Raw genomic sequence first — 11,640 nt, forward strand, 5'->3', positions numbered from 1 at the left:
CCAAGACATGGAAGGGTCGGTGAGTAAAAAGAAGTGGGAAGAAAAAAGGAATGAAGCCTTGTGCAGCTTTGTGCCCTGAAGAAAGGGCCGCTGGGTCCCTCTTCCACCAGGAGAGAGTCTCATTAGCACAATTGGCTAGAGAGGCAAGTGGGAAAGTGGTCCAACCTTCGGGGCTTTGCCCCTGCCTTCTGCCCTGGAAGCTCCCAAAGTCAAGACCTGATTTAACAGGTCTCTCTTTATCCCCAAAGTTGCCACACACCCTCTCCCTGAAAGAGAATTCTTCACACCACTCTCGTCCCCAGGAGGCTATGGAGAATTTCAGTTCCTGCACGTTGATCCTATTACCGCTCACTACAAGGCTATTTCCTGGGGCGGAGAGATAATCCAATTCTGCTCCTTCCCAGCACACAAGCATAAAGCCATAATATATAACATATTATGTCAGACACAGGTGCTGTCCAGCTCAGCATTCTGTCCCTGACACCAGGAGCAAGGAAGATTTTGTGAGCAGCTCCACTACTTTGGCTTCCCAGGTGGCTCTGTAGTAAAGAATCTGCCTGCCAGTGCAGGAGATGGGGGTTCAATCCCTGGGTCAAGAAGATCCCCTGGAGGAGGAAATAGCAACCCCCTCCAGTATCCTTGCCTGGAGAACCCCATGGACCAAGGAGCCTAGTGGGCTTCAGTCCATGTGGTGGCAAAGAGTCGGACATGACTTGGCTACTGAGCACACAGGCTCACATGCCATCCCTTGCTTCATGTGACACAAACTCCAGGTCCTGCTCCCCCTCCACAGAGCCCCATATCCCTGCTTCCTGCTCATCCTTTTGATGTGGACCACCTGCACACCATCCTCCATCCATCATCCTGCATATGCCTCCCACTGGCATCTTTCACTGTTCCAGGATGGATATTGGGAAACGGAAATTTAAAAATGAAGGACTCATGGCCCTGCAGGATTCCACTAGGCGGCAAAACCAAGGACCACTTGACAAGACCAAGTAGGAACTGCTTAAGCAGTGGAAAGATAGGGAGATCTCGAAAGAAAAGCAAAACAGAAGAAAAGAGAAAAGGAGGAGGAAGAGGAAATATGGACATACTTGGACACCAGGGAGAAAAGCCTGAGTACAGAAGAAAGAGAGATGGAATATATGAGAGAGGGAATGAAATTTTTCCTAGAGAGAAAAATAGGAAGCAAAGGAGTCAGCATTTACTTCTAGAAAGGTTAGCTTTAGTGATGAGTAAGAACTTCTTCAAAAAGAACCATGAAAGAGCAAATATAGGTAAAAAATACAGATGAATCTGGGCTTTCCAAGTGGCACTAGTGGTAAAGAACCTGCCTGCCAGTGCAGGAGACATAAGAAACGTGGGTTCGATCCCTGGGTCAGGAAGATCCCCTGGAGGAGGGCATGACAACCCACTCCAGTATTCTTGCCTGGAGAATTCCATGGACAGAGGAGACTGGTGGACTAAGGTCCATGGGGTTGCAATAAGTCAGACATGACTGAAGCGACTGAAGCAAGCATGCATAGATGAATTTAGAAGACCAAGGGGGTGCCCATGAGATAGGTCATCTCTGAGGGCCTCCATTTTCTCTGTAGAGCCCCAGCTGCCCCTGAGTGGGGAAGGTAATGATGGTGGATTGGGTGGAGTGAATGGAGGTCAGAGGCAGCCGCTGAAGGAAAGTGAGAGAAGGTCGACCAGAGAATTAAAAGACGACTGAATGGCAGTGGCTGCCCCGCAGAGGCTGAATGGTTCATAAATGTGTAATGGAACAATCTGCCATGGAGATGCAATTTTCCCCAAGTTTTGTCCTGCAGCACTGGGCTGAGGAGAGAGAAGGACAAATGATTGGGTTGAGACAGCACTGGGGACAGAGGCACAGCTGCAGAAGGAAGACCAGGAAATGAGGGTGAGGAGGACTTGATGAGAGGGTCCTTGAAGGGATGGGTGATGAAACCCAGCCAAAGAAGGGGAGCTGGACAAGGCCAAGTGAGGTCTGACCGCCTGCAAAATCAGGTATCAAATGTATCTAGTGTGTAGTCAGCCATGAGGCTTTGTGTTAGTCAATGTCCTCCGGAGAAACAGAACCAATTCCTTGTCAGTCTCGTTACAAGGAATTGACTCACAATTCCAAGATTATGGAAGCTAAGGAGCTCCAGGACCTGGTGTCCTCAAGCTGCAGACCCATGAAATAGTGCTGTGGGTCCATTCCAAGTCCAAACGGCTCAGAGAGCCGGGCTTATAGGGACAAGTCCACACGTCCAGGAGAAGACCAATGTCTCAGTTTAAGCAGTCAGGCAGAGAGAAAAAAGGCCACCTTCCTCTGCCTTTTTGTTCTAATCAGATCAATGAATCAACACCCACGGGCACTGGCTGATGCCCACCCATACTGAGGAAGGCCATCTGCTTTACCAAGTCCACAGACACAAATGCTGATCTTTTCTGAAAACACTCTCCCAGGCAGAAATGACGTTTAACCAGATATCTGGGCATCCCATGGTCCAGGCAAGTTGGCACATAGATTAACCATCCCAAACTTGATAACAGTAGCTCTGATTCTAATCCCTGGCGTGTACGCAGTGGGCACTCACAAAGAGCTTTACACGTGCAGTTTCATCAAGTCCTCTCTCAGTTTACAGAAGAGTAACTGCAGCTCAAGGAAGCTAAGTCACTCTGGACTTCACTCATGCCAAAGCTCATGCTCTTAAACACACAGCCAGTGAGATTTCTGAGCATGTGGTTTCGTAGTTTGAGGCATCCCAGGGGATGAACAAGGAATAGGAGGCGGCAGTGGGTGTGGATTGCAGAAGTGAATGGAGGTTGAGTCATTGAAGCTGAGCACATCAGAGCAATCTGCAACTGTGAAGTTGAATGGCACACTAGGATGTGGAAGTTGTGTCAGAGGGCCAGGTCAGGGACCTTGGAGTCACAGGAAAATTTGACTGCCCAGAAGGGTTCACGTGAGGAAGAATCAGCCTGAAGCCAACTGGAAACTCGAAACTTGGCATCTCTCCCTTTGAAAGTCTCCCAGTTGGGTCAGGGGGTCCCCACGGCCATCCTGAGACTCAGCAATTTCACCAGGAGGACTCAGAGAACTCAGAAAATCTCTTACACTCATGATTATGGTGTGTGACAGTGAAAGGATACAGCCTTAGCTGTGCAAAGGCAATGGGTCTACAGGGCAGAGTCTAGGAGAAGCCAGATGTGGCCTTCCAGCTGTCCTCTCTCTGCAGGGTAGCACAGTCAGGACGAATTCCTCCCAGTAATGACATATGATAGCTCAAAGGAAGTACTGCCGGCCAGGGAAGCTTTCCTGAGCTTTCCTATCCAAGATTTTTTAGGGGGTCCATCACAAAGGCAATGAAATGCCTGCATGATTGACTTTAGCTACCTCTCTCCAGCACTTCTAGAGGTCAAATTGATACAGCATGGCTCAGAGCCCCAGGCAAATAAAGGCACACAGTCATTGTAAGCCACATGACAGCCATGAACTAGGCTTCCCCTATGGCTCAGCAGTAAAGAATCCACCTGCAATGTAGGAGCCGCAGGAGATGCAGGTTCGATCCCTAAGTTGGGAAGATCCCCTGGAGGAGAGCATGGCAGCCCACTCCAGTACTCTTGCCTGGAGAATCCCATGGACAGAGGAGCCTGGTGGGCTACAGTCCATGGGGTCACAAAGAGTCATACACAACTGAAGTGACTTGGCACTCACACACGCACAGCCATGAACTATCTGGGGTGACCGACGGCTCCAGGCATACAAAAGCACTCGTACAACTAGAACACTTTAAGGACGTAGACGGTCTCTCTGGTTAAGGGCTGGTCCTTCCTCTGGAATGTGCAGGACTTAAGCCACCCAAGCAAGAACTCTGGATTAGCCCTTTGCAGCACACAAGCCCCAGAGACCAATAAACCTGATTTGTGATGCAAGACACCCATTCTGGCCCTGAACAGCACAGAAGCTTCCAGGGATCAAGGGTGTCCCAGTCACTTGAAGGTAATCTCTTCATTGAAAGCTAGAATGTCATCCTTTGAGCTTGGAGTTCATGATGAGCTGAAACTCTGAGGCTGGTTCAAGGACTCTTCTACTTTAGATCATCTGATGCTCTCTCTGTTCACAGCTGAACTCTCCCAGGTGACATTAAAAAGAAGCAAGCAAACAGACAGCGCTAATGTCCAACCTTAGAAAAAGAGTGAAAAAGAGTCTCTGATATCCATTGTTGTTGTTGTTTAATTGCTGAGTTGTGTTCGACTCTTTGTGACCCCATAGACAGTAGCCCACCAGACTCCTCTGTCCAGGAGATTCCCAAGGCAAGAATACTGGAATGGCTTGCCATTTCCTTCTACAAGGGATCTTCCTGACCCAAGGATCAAACCTGTGTCTCCTGCATTGGCAGGTGGATTCTTTACCACTGAGCCACCTGGAAGGCCCCCTGATACCCATGAGGCATCTGCAAACACACTGCAATGAGGACCAGGAGATTTCCCTCTCTGCACTGGGTGCTGGGATCCTATTCCTGAGAGCCCCAAGCACAGAACTCTCCCAGAATCCAAGCACCAGGCTGAGGGGCAACCAGGAAGCAGCTGCTATGCTTTCGTCTAACTTTGCAGCGGGTTCGCCGGACACCTCTGGAGTGGCCTTCCTCCTGTGTCTAGAAGGCACAGTAAGCAGCAACTATCACCTTCTCCTGGGTGCACAGGCTTATAAAGAGTTGAATAGAGATGGAAGTAGAGACAGAGACAGAGGTAGAAATAGAAGTCTGAGTAGATGTTTTTGTTACCATAGCAGTTTCTGTCATTCACTTGCATTCTGATATGCCTTTTGTTTTCATTGATGTGAAATTTGATTCTTTTTTATTGAAGCACAGTTGATTTACAATATCGTGTAAGTTTCAGATGTATAGCATAGTGACTCAGGGGGAGGTTGGGGGCAGATTTTATTCCATTATAGTTTATTACAAGGTATCGGGTGTGATCCCCTGTGCTACGCAGTACATCTTTGTTGCTTATCTATTTTATGTATAGTGGTTTGCATAGGGAAAAAAGTAGATGGATCCTTTACCCTTGGTGGTGGAGAGCATGGACAGCGCTCAGCTCTTCCTCTTCCTGCCATAGTTCACTTTCAGATCTCAGATCAGATCAGAGCTCCCTGTTTATGACACACAATGGGTAACCCTTTTGTAGAAGGGTGCTCTACTATTGGGGTAATCCATGAGTTTAGCTGGTCACCCCCTTTCTCTCTACCTTCCACTCACCAACAGTAAGACTGTCCTGTTCCAAATGTCTTTGAGGAAGGTTGTCACAATGGTAAAGAAGGGGGGAGGAAAAATCCATGCTCAGCTTCCATGTTTAAAAATGAACGTTTGAACCCAAGGCAGAAGCAAAAGCCTAATGAAAAGGAATATCAGCGTTCCAAAGCAGAGACCAAAGAGACCCAGCACAGAAAAGTTATTTCCAAAAAAGGAGGCAAAAAGGATTCAGGATTGGTTAGAGCCAGTTTTACTACCATTCATATTATATTAAAATTCCCTAGAGTGGGACATCCCTGGTGGTCCAGTGGCTGAGAATCTGATCTCTCAGTGTATGGAGCCTGGGTTCAAGGCCTGGTCAGCAATCTAGATCCCACATGCCACAGCTAAATATCCTACATTCTGCAATGAGGGGCTTCCTCGGTGGCTTAGTGGTAAAGAATCTGTCTGCAACACAGAAGACGTGGGTTTGATCCCTGGCTCAGGAAGATCCCCTGGAGGAGGAAACAGCAACCCACCCCATTGTTCTTGCCTGGACACTTCCATGGACAAAAACGCCTTGCGGGCTATAGTCCATGAAGCCTCAAAGAGCCGGACATGACTAAGCACTGAGAACTAATGCTCCAGTGAAGACTGAAGATCCCGTGTGCTGCAACCGAGACCCAGCACAGTCAAATGAATAACTAAAATGAATAGATAGATATCTTAAAATTTCCCTTAGGTGGGAAAAGGGGGAAATTAAGAGTGGTCCTGAGGTGGAGCTCCTGTCTTGCCCCTTTGAGGTCAAGTCTGTAGGGATGGAGGAGAACCATAAGACCAAAAGCAGAAGGAACCACGGCTTACCTGCTGAGCAAGGCCTAGGAAAGTGAACAGGGTCTTGGGATTCTCCACCTGCATCCTTCCATGGGGCCGCAGTGATAGAGAACTGACTCCAGGGTCTAGAGAAATGGGCTTGACCTTCAGGTCCCACAGGGTAAGGGGAGAGACTGAAAGTTTCACATTCATTCTTTAGGGCTGAGGGGCCCTAGTGTCCCCTAGTCAGCTCGTGGAGACACAGAGTGAAGTTCATGGGCCAACCACCAGGGAAAAGATGAGGACTCAGGCATCCCAAAGGAAGCCGGCAAGGATGGGCAGGGACAGTCAGGGCCAATGAGAGCAAAGATGTGGTGGAGACACAGGAGAAGACAGGATGGTCTGAACCAGACGCCACTCCCAATGTCTGGACAGCCCTCAGATCTCCTGAAATTTAGGTGCAATCATGGAGGAAAGAGGAAAGTGGGGAACTGTTGTCCTGCAATGACCACAATCAAGTTCCTACAACAGTGGCGTGGAGCTGCAGATAGAAACACAATTCAGTTATGGAAAAATAAAGACCTTGACCTTTATTTGGGTTTCCCTGGTAGCTCATCAGGTAAAGAATCTGCCTGCAACGCAGGATACCCCAGTTCAGTCCTGGGTCTGGAGGATCCCCTGGAGAAGGGAATGGCTACCCACTCCAGTATTCTTGGGTTTCCTTGGTGAAGGAAAGAACCTACCTGCATTGTGGGAGACCTGGGTTTGATTCCTGGATTGGGAAGATCCCCTGGAGAAGGGAAGTGCTACCCGCTCCAACCTTGAGTTGGAAGTCTATGAGAGGAACACTTCTAATGTTTTAAACTCCTGAGAGCTCAAAGATGTGAGAATAGATAGGTCAGTGATAACAACAAGAGCAGCAGGCTGCATATACATTTTATATAAATGTTTAATGCTGTAGATATAAAGTCTAGTTTATCCAAACCAAAATTTGGGGTGCACTGTTCTGACCACTGTCCTCCCAGGTGGCGCTAGTGGTAAAGAATCTGCCTGCCAGTACAGGAGAAGCAAGAGATGCAGGTTGGATCCCTGGGTCAGGAAGATCCCCTGGAGGAGGAAATAGCAACCCACTCCAGTGTTCTTGCCTGGGAAATCCCGTGGACAGAGGAGCCTGGTGGGCTACAGTCCACGGGTTCACAACAAGTTAGATACGACTGAGAGACTGAACACATTCTGACCACCGAACATGTGTAAATGGGACTTGCCCCTAAAAGTGTGAATTGTGTGTGCTCAGGTCATCTTCTTTCTGTGTCAGGGGTGCAGCCATTCCTGACCAGGTGTGATAGTGCGACTGCGCCTTGCAAAAGAGGAGCCATGTAGCTGCCGCTTCTGGGTAAGTGAAGCCATCTCAGAGGTGTAGACTGGGTCCCCAAAGGTTGGGATGGCTGGAACTATCCAAGGATCAAGTTCAAACCCCTCAGCAGGACAAGGCTTTTCACAGCAGGGTCTGGCTTCCCTGCCCAACCCCTTGGGACTTCCCAGCAGACCTTGAGTCACAAGGACCGCAGGCCAGCCTCTAAATCCACCCTGTCTTGACCCTGGGCCTTTGCACAAGCTTCTCCCTCTTCCAAATGGACCTGGTACCCCTTCGTGTCCTTCACATATCAACTTGAACTTGCCTCCTTCAGAAAGCCTTCCTGAATTTTCCCAAGCTGATTCCATTGCCTTTCCATGAACTCCCACAGCCTCCTAGGCGAACCCCAGGTGTACTGCTTATCAGGCTGCATTTAACCGCTTCCCTACACATCTCCATTAGGCAGTCAGTTTTTAAGGGCAAAGGTATGTCTTGACCACCCTTGTGTCCCCAGAACCGAAAGCAGCACACGGCCATGAGAAGGTGCTCCATAAACACTTATTCCTTTGACAAGGTGGATGATGACCAGGGAAGCAGGGGTCTGGGCAATTTTAGAAAATCCAAGCCAATTGGCCCACCTCCCTGGGGAAATGGCCCCAAGCGATAAACGTCAGTCAGAGAGTTGTGGCCAAAGGATTTTTCTTCCCTTGTTCCCCTGGGGAAAATGACTGCTCTGAGCAGGGATGTTATAAACCTGGGTCTTAAAGGAAAGCAACTTCTCAGGTTGGTAACGTACATCCGCAGGTGCACACCCACCGTCTCTCTGGTCTGTGCTTCTTCAGTCAGGCAGCGCCGCAGTCTCCCCATCTCTGAGACCACTGTTCGGAGTCTGGGCTTCTGGGGTTTATTTGTGTCGGCATTCCCCGGGATTCCTACTCTGCTCAGGGGCTTTTCCTGTAAATGCCCTGAACAGAAAAACTCTCTTAGTGCCTTCTCAGTGCGGGGCTCTGGGCCAGGCACTTCCACATTGAAGTGGTGGTTTAGTCGCTAAGTCGCGTCCAGCTCTTTTGCATCCCCATGGGCTGTGGCTTGCCAGGCTCCTCTGTCCGAGGGATTTCCCAGGCAAGAATATTGGAGTGGGTGGCCGTTGCCTTCTCTAGGGGATCTTGCCGAACCAGGGACTGAACCTGCGTCTCCTGCATCTTCTGCACTGCTGGCAGATTCTTTACTGCTGAGCCTACAGGGAAGCCCTAGAATGTCAGATTTAACCCTCAGACAACCATTCTGAGATAAAACCTTTCCTCTCAGATGTACATGGTTGAAAACTGAGGTGCAGGGAGGTTAAATAACTTGCTGAAGAGCCCAGCTGGCCAGGGGCTGAAGTGTTCTTGGGAGATGAAAAAAAAAGCCTCTAAGACTGTTCAATTTTTTTCACTGCTGTCATAAAAAATGCAAAATTCCACTACTTTTTCAAGAAAGCTCTGGTTGACAACACACACACACACAGAGGCTCCATGAAGAGTCCAGCAGGTGATAATTGGTGTTGCAAAAGCATGAAAGAACAAGGGAGCTGTGAAATTCTCCACTATCCTGGGAAAGAATCTGGCATTTTTCTACATTGCTAACCACAGTATCCAAAAGCACAAGGTAAAGACTGAAGCCATAGTTTCCCATGCTTCTGATTCCAGCTTTTAAATTTCCAGGAAGACCAGAAAATGTCAATTAGTTAGGTCTTCGCGGTTTCTCTTTTTTTTGAGAGAGAGAGATTATGTAAGTTGTTTACTCTCACAAACAGCCAGGAAGAGTCGGGTGCTGTTCACTGGCCTTGCGTCAACACTCCGCACACTCATTAATCATTCACAGATTACTTTATCCTCTGCCCATGCCCTCAGACGTCTGTACCCAGGTTGGGCAGCTGAGGTTACGAATGCCAGGGCCCATAGGAGAAGCAGACCCACAGTAGAAATGTTTGAGCCCCAAGGACCTCACGTGGAGGGGTGCCCCATGACTCAGAGAGCCTGTGCTCTGCCTGCAGGGGGCGCCGTGACTCCACTCCAGCCAACGGTTGCCATGTAGGATCCCAAAGTCCCTGTGGCCGGGTCTCCCGATTTTCAAAAAGGAAAAAAGGCAGAAGTCTGAAAATTTACATGAAATTTCCTGATTGGTAAACTACTATGAGAGGCTAATAGCATGTGCCTGTGGGTAATTTTCCACCCATTGTGAACCCTTGGATTAGTGTCTACAGCACCACTGGCTTCAAGGACCCAGGACATCGACGAGCTCATTGGAGTGAACCCAAGAGCAGACAGCTATGAGGGGATGTGGGCAGGGTGGCATCAGGAGGACTTCATGTCTGACAAAGTCGTAAGCATTGAATCAATTAAAAGAGGAACTGTCTGTCCCATGATGAAACAATGTCACTCAACAAGTCCTTGTGGCCTTGATTCTAACAACCTTGGGGCTTCCCTGGGGACTCAGTGGTAAAGAATCCACTTGCACTGCAGGAGACGCGGGTTCGATTCCTGGGCCTGGAAGATTCCCTGGAGAAGGAAATGGCAATCCACTCCAGGATTCTTGCCTGGAAAATCCCATGGACAGAGGAACCTGGCAGGCTACAGTCCGTGAGGTTGCAAAGAGTTGGACACGACTTAGCAACTAAACCACCACCTAACATCTCTGGTAATTCTGCAGCAGTTGCATCTGCTCAGGCAACAAGAGACGCAGCTTTAGGAACATCGTATGACACCTTTGTCTCAGCTCTGAGTGAGGTGAGCTGCGAGTCAACTGGTCAAAAGCAACACAATCACAGGTGCAGAGCCTCGCTGAGATGCTTGGTGCAATTCAGAGGGAATGTGACCAGGGGATTACGTGGGCTTCCGAGAGGGTAGTGTGAGGGGTTGGAAGAGGCTGGGCTGGTGGGAAAACTCATGAGCTGATCCCCAGAAGCATGTTTCATCTCTTGAGCAAGGATGTAGAGGCTTCCCCTCAGGCCAAGCACAATGCTAGACACCAGGGACAAGGCCGTGAACCACGCTCACAACATCCACCGGCAGAAGTGAAGAGGGAGCCTCTGAATTCTGTAGTGTCCAGACAATATCACCCTCCACCCAGCCTGGCTCATACCCAGCTGACCTGCAGGGAATCCCAGGGCTCCCTGCCCCTCTTCCCTTCTTATCTGAGACACCAAAAGGACTGAACCCACCTGACTTTTGGTCTCTGCCCACTTCTGCACGGGAAACCCCAAGACTTCCTAAATTCATCCCTTATCACCCTTTCTCCCATCCCTGAAACCTCTGTCCACCCCCTAACTGAAGATCCCTAATGCCCTGAGTCCTCTCTTTTGGGTCCTCTCTTGGAACTCCTGGTCCATTATCAGCAAAATCCCTCCATCTTCGGTTGCATCTCTAAACATTTTCTTCACCTTTTTGTCCTAACAGAACAGGGAGCCTGTTCCGGAACAAGAAACTGAGCAGAAAATTAATTTTAAAAGTAATCATATTATTAGCGAAAACTAGTGCGCACATTCACCATGTTCTAGGCACTGTTCCAAGCGCTGTACCTGCATCGATTCCATTAATCTTCACAACAACCCCATAATTAAAGCCATTACCACCCCTATTTTCTGATGAGGAAACTTGGGCACAGAAAGGTGAGGCAATTAGCCTAAGTTCACAGAGTTAATAAGCAGGGAGCAGGAAAATAGGATTTGAGTCAAGGCAGTTGGGCTCCCAAACCTGCGCGTGGAACCACTGTGATACGTTGTATCATAGAATGATCTTTGGGGGAAGAGGAGACGAATCCAAAAAGGGGCGACAGAGGCCACCCTCGGGAGGCAGCACTAGGAGGACCCCAAATCCACGTGGGTCTAGAATCCACCCCTAAGAGGAGCTCAAAACTCCTGCTAAGGACACGGCTTCTCCTGCCACCTCTCTCAACAAGCGGCTGTTTTTTCATTTCCTTGCTCCTTGTTCCACTGGGCCTGGTGGCGGGGTAGCGTAACTGGGGAGGGTTAATTCTGCGTTTACACTGGACCTGCTTCTGTGACTTTTAACCCTTATTTTGCAGCTTTTGTTATTATAAGCATACATGATGGCCTGCCTCCGGGAGATAATCTGAGCTGCCCACCTGTGAAGGACTTAAGGAAGTGAAACTAACACATACCCCTGCCTGAAGCTTGCCACGCTAGGGGACTTTTACAAAGATTGAATAGTCTTTTTACATTAATTCCTCACCTCTCCCTTCATC

Source organism: Oryx dammah, unplaced genomic scaffold, assembly GCF_014754425.2.
Source record: "Oryx dammah isolate SB20612 unplaced genomic scaffold, SCBI_Odam_1.1 HiC_scaffold_8, whole genome shotgun sequence".
Lineage (NCBI taxonomy): Eukaryota > Metazoa > Chordata > Mammalia > Artiodactyla > Bovidae > Oryx > Oryx dammah.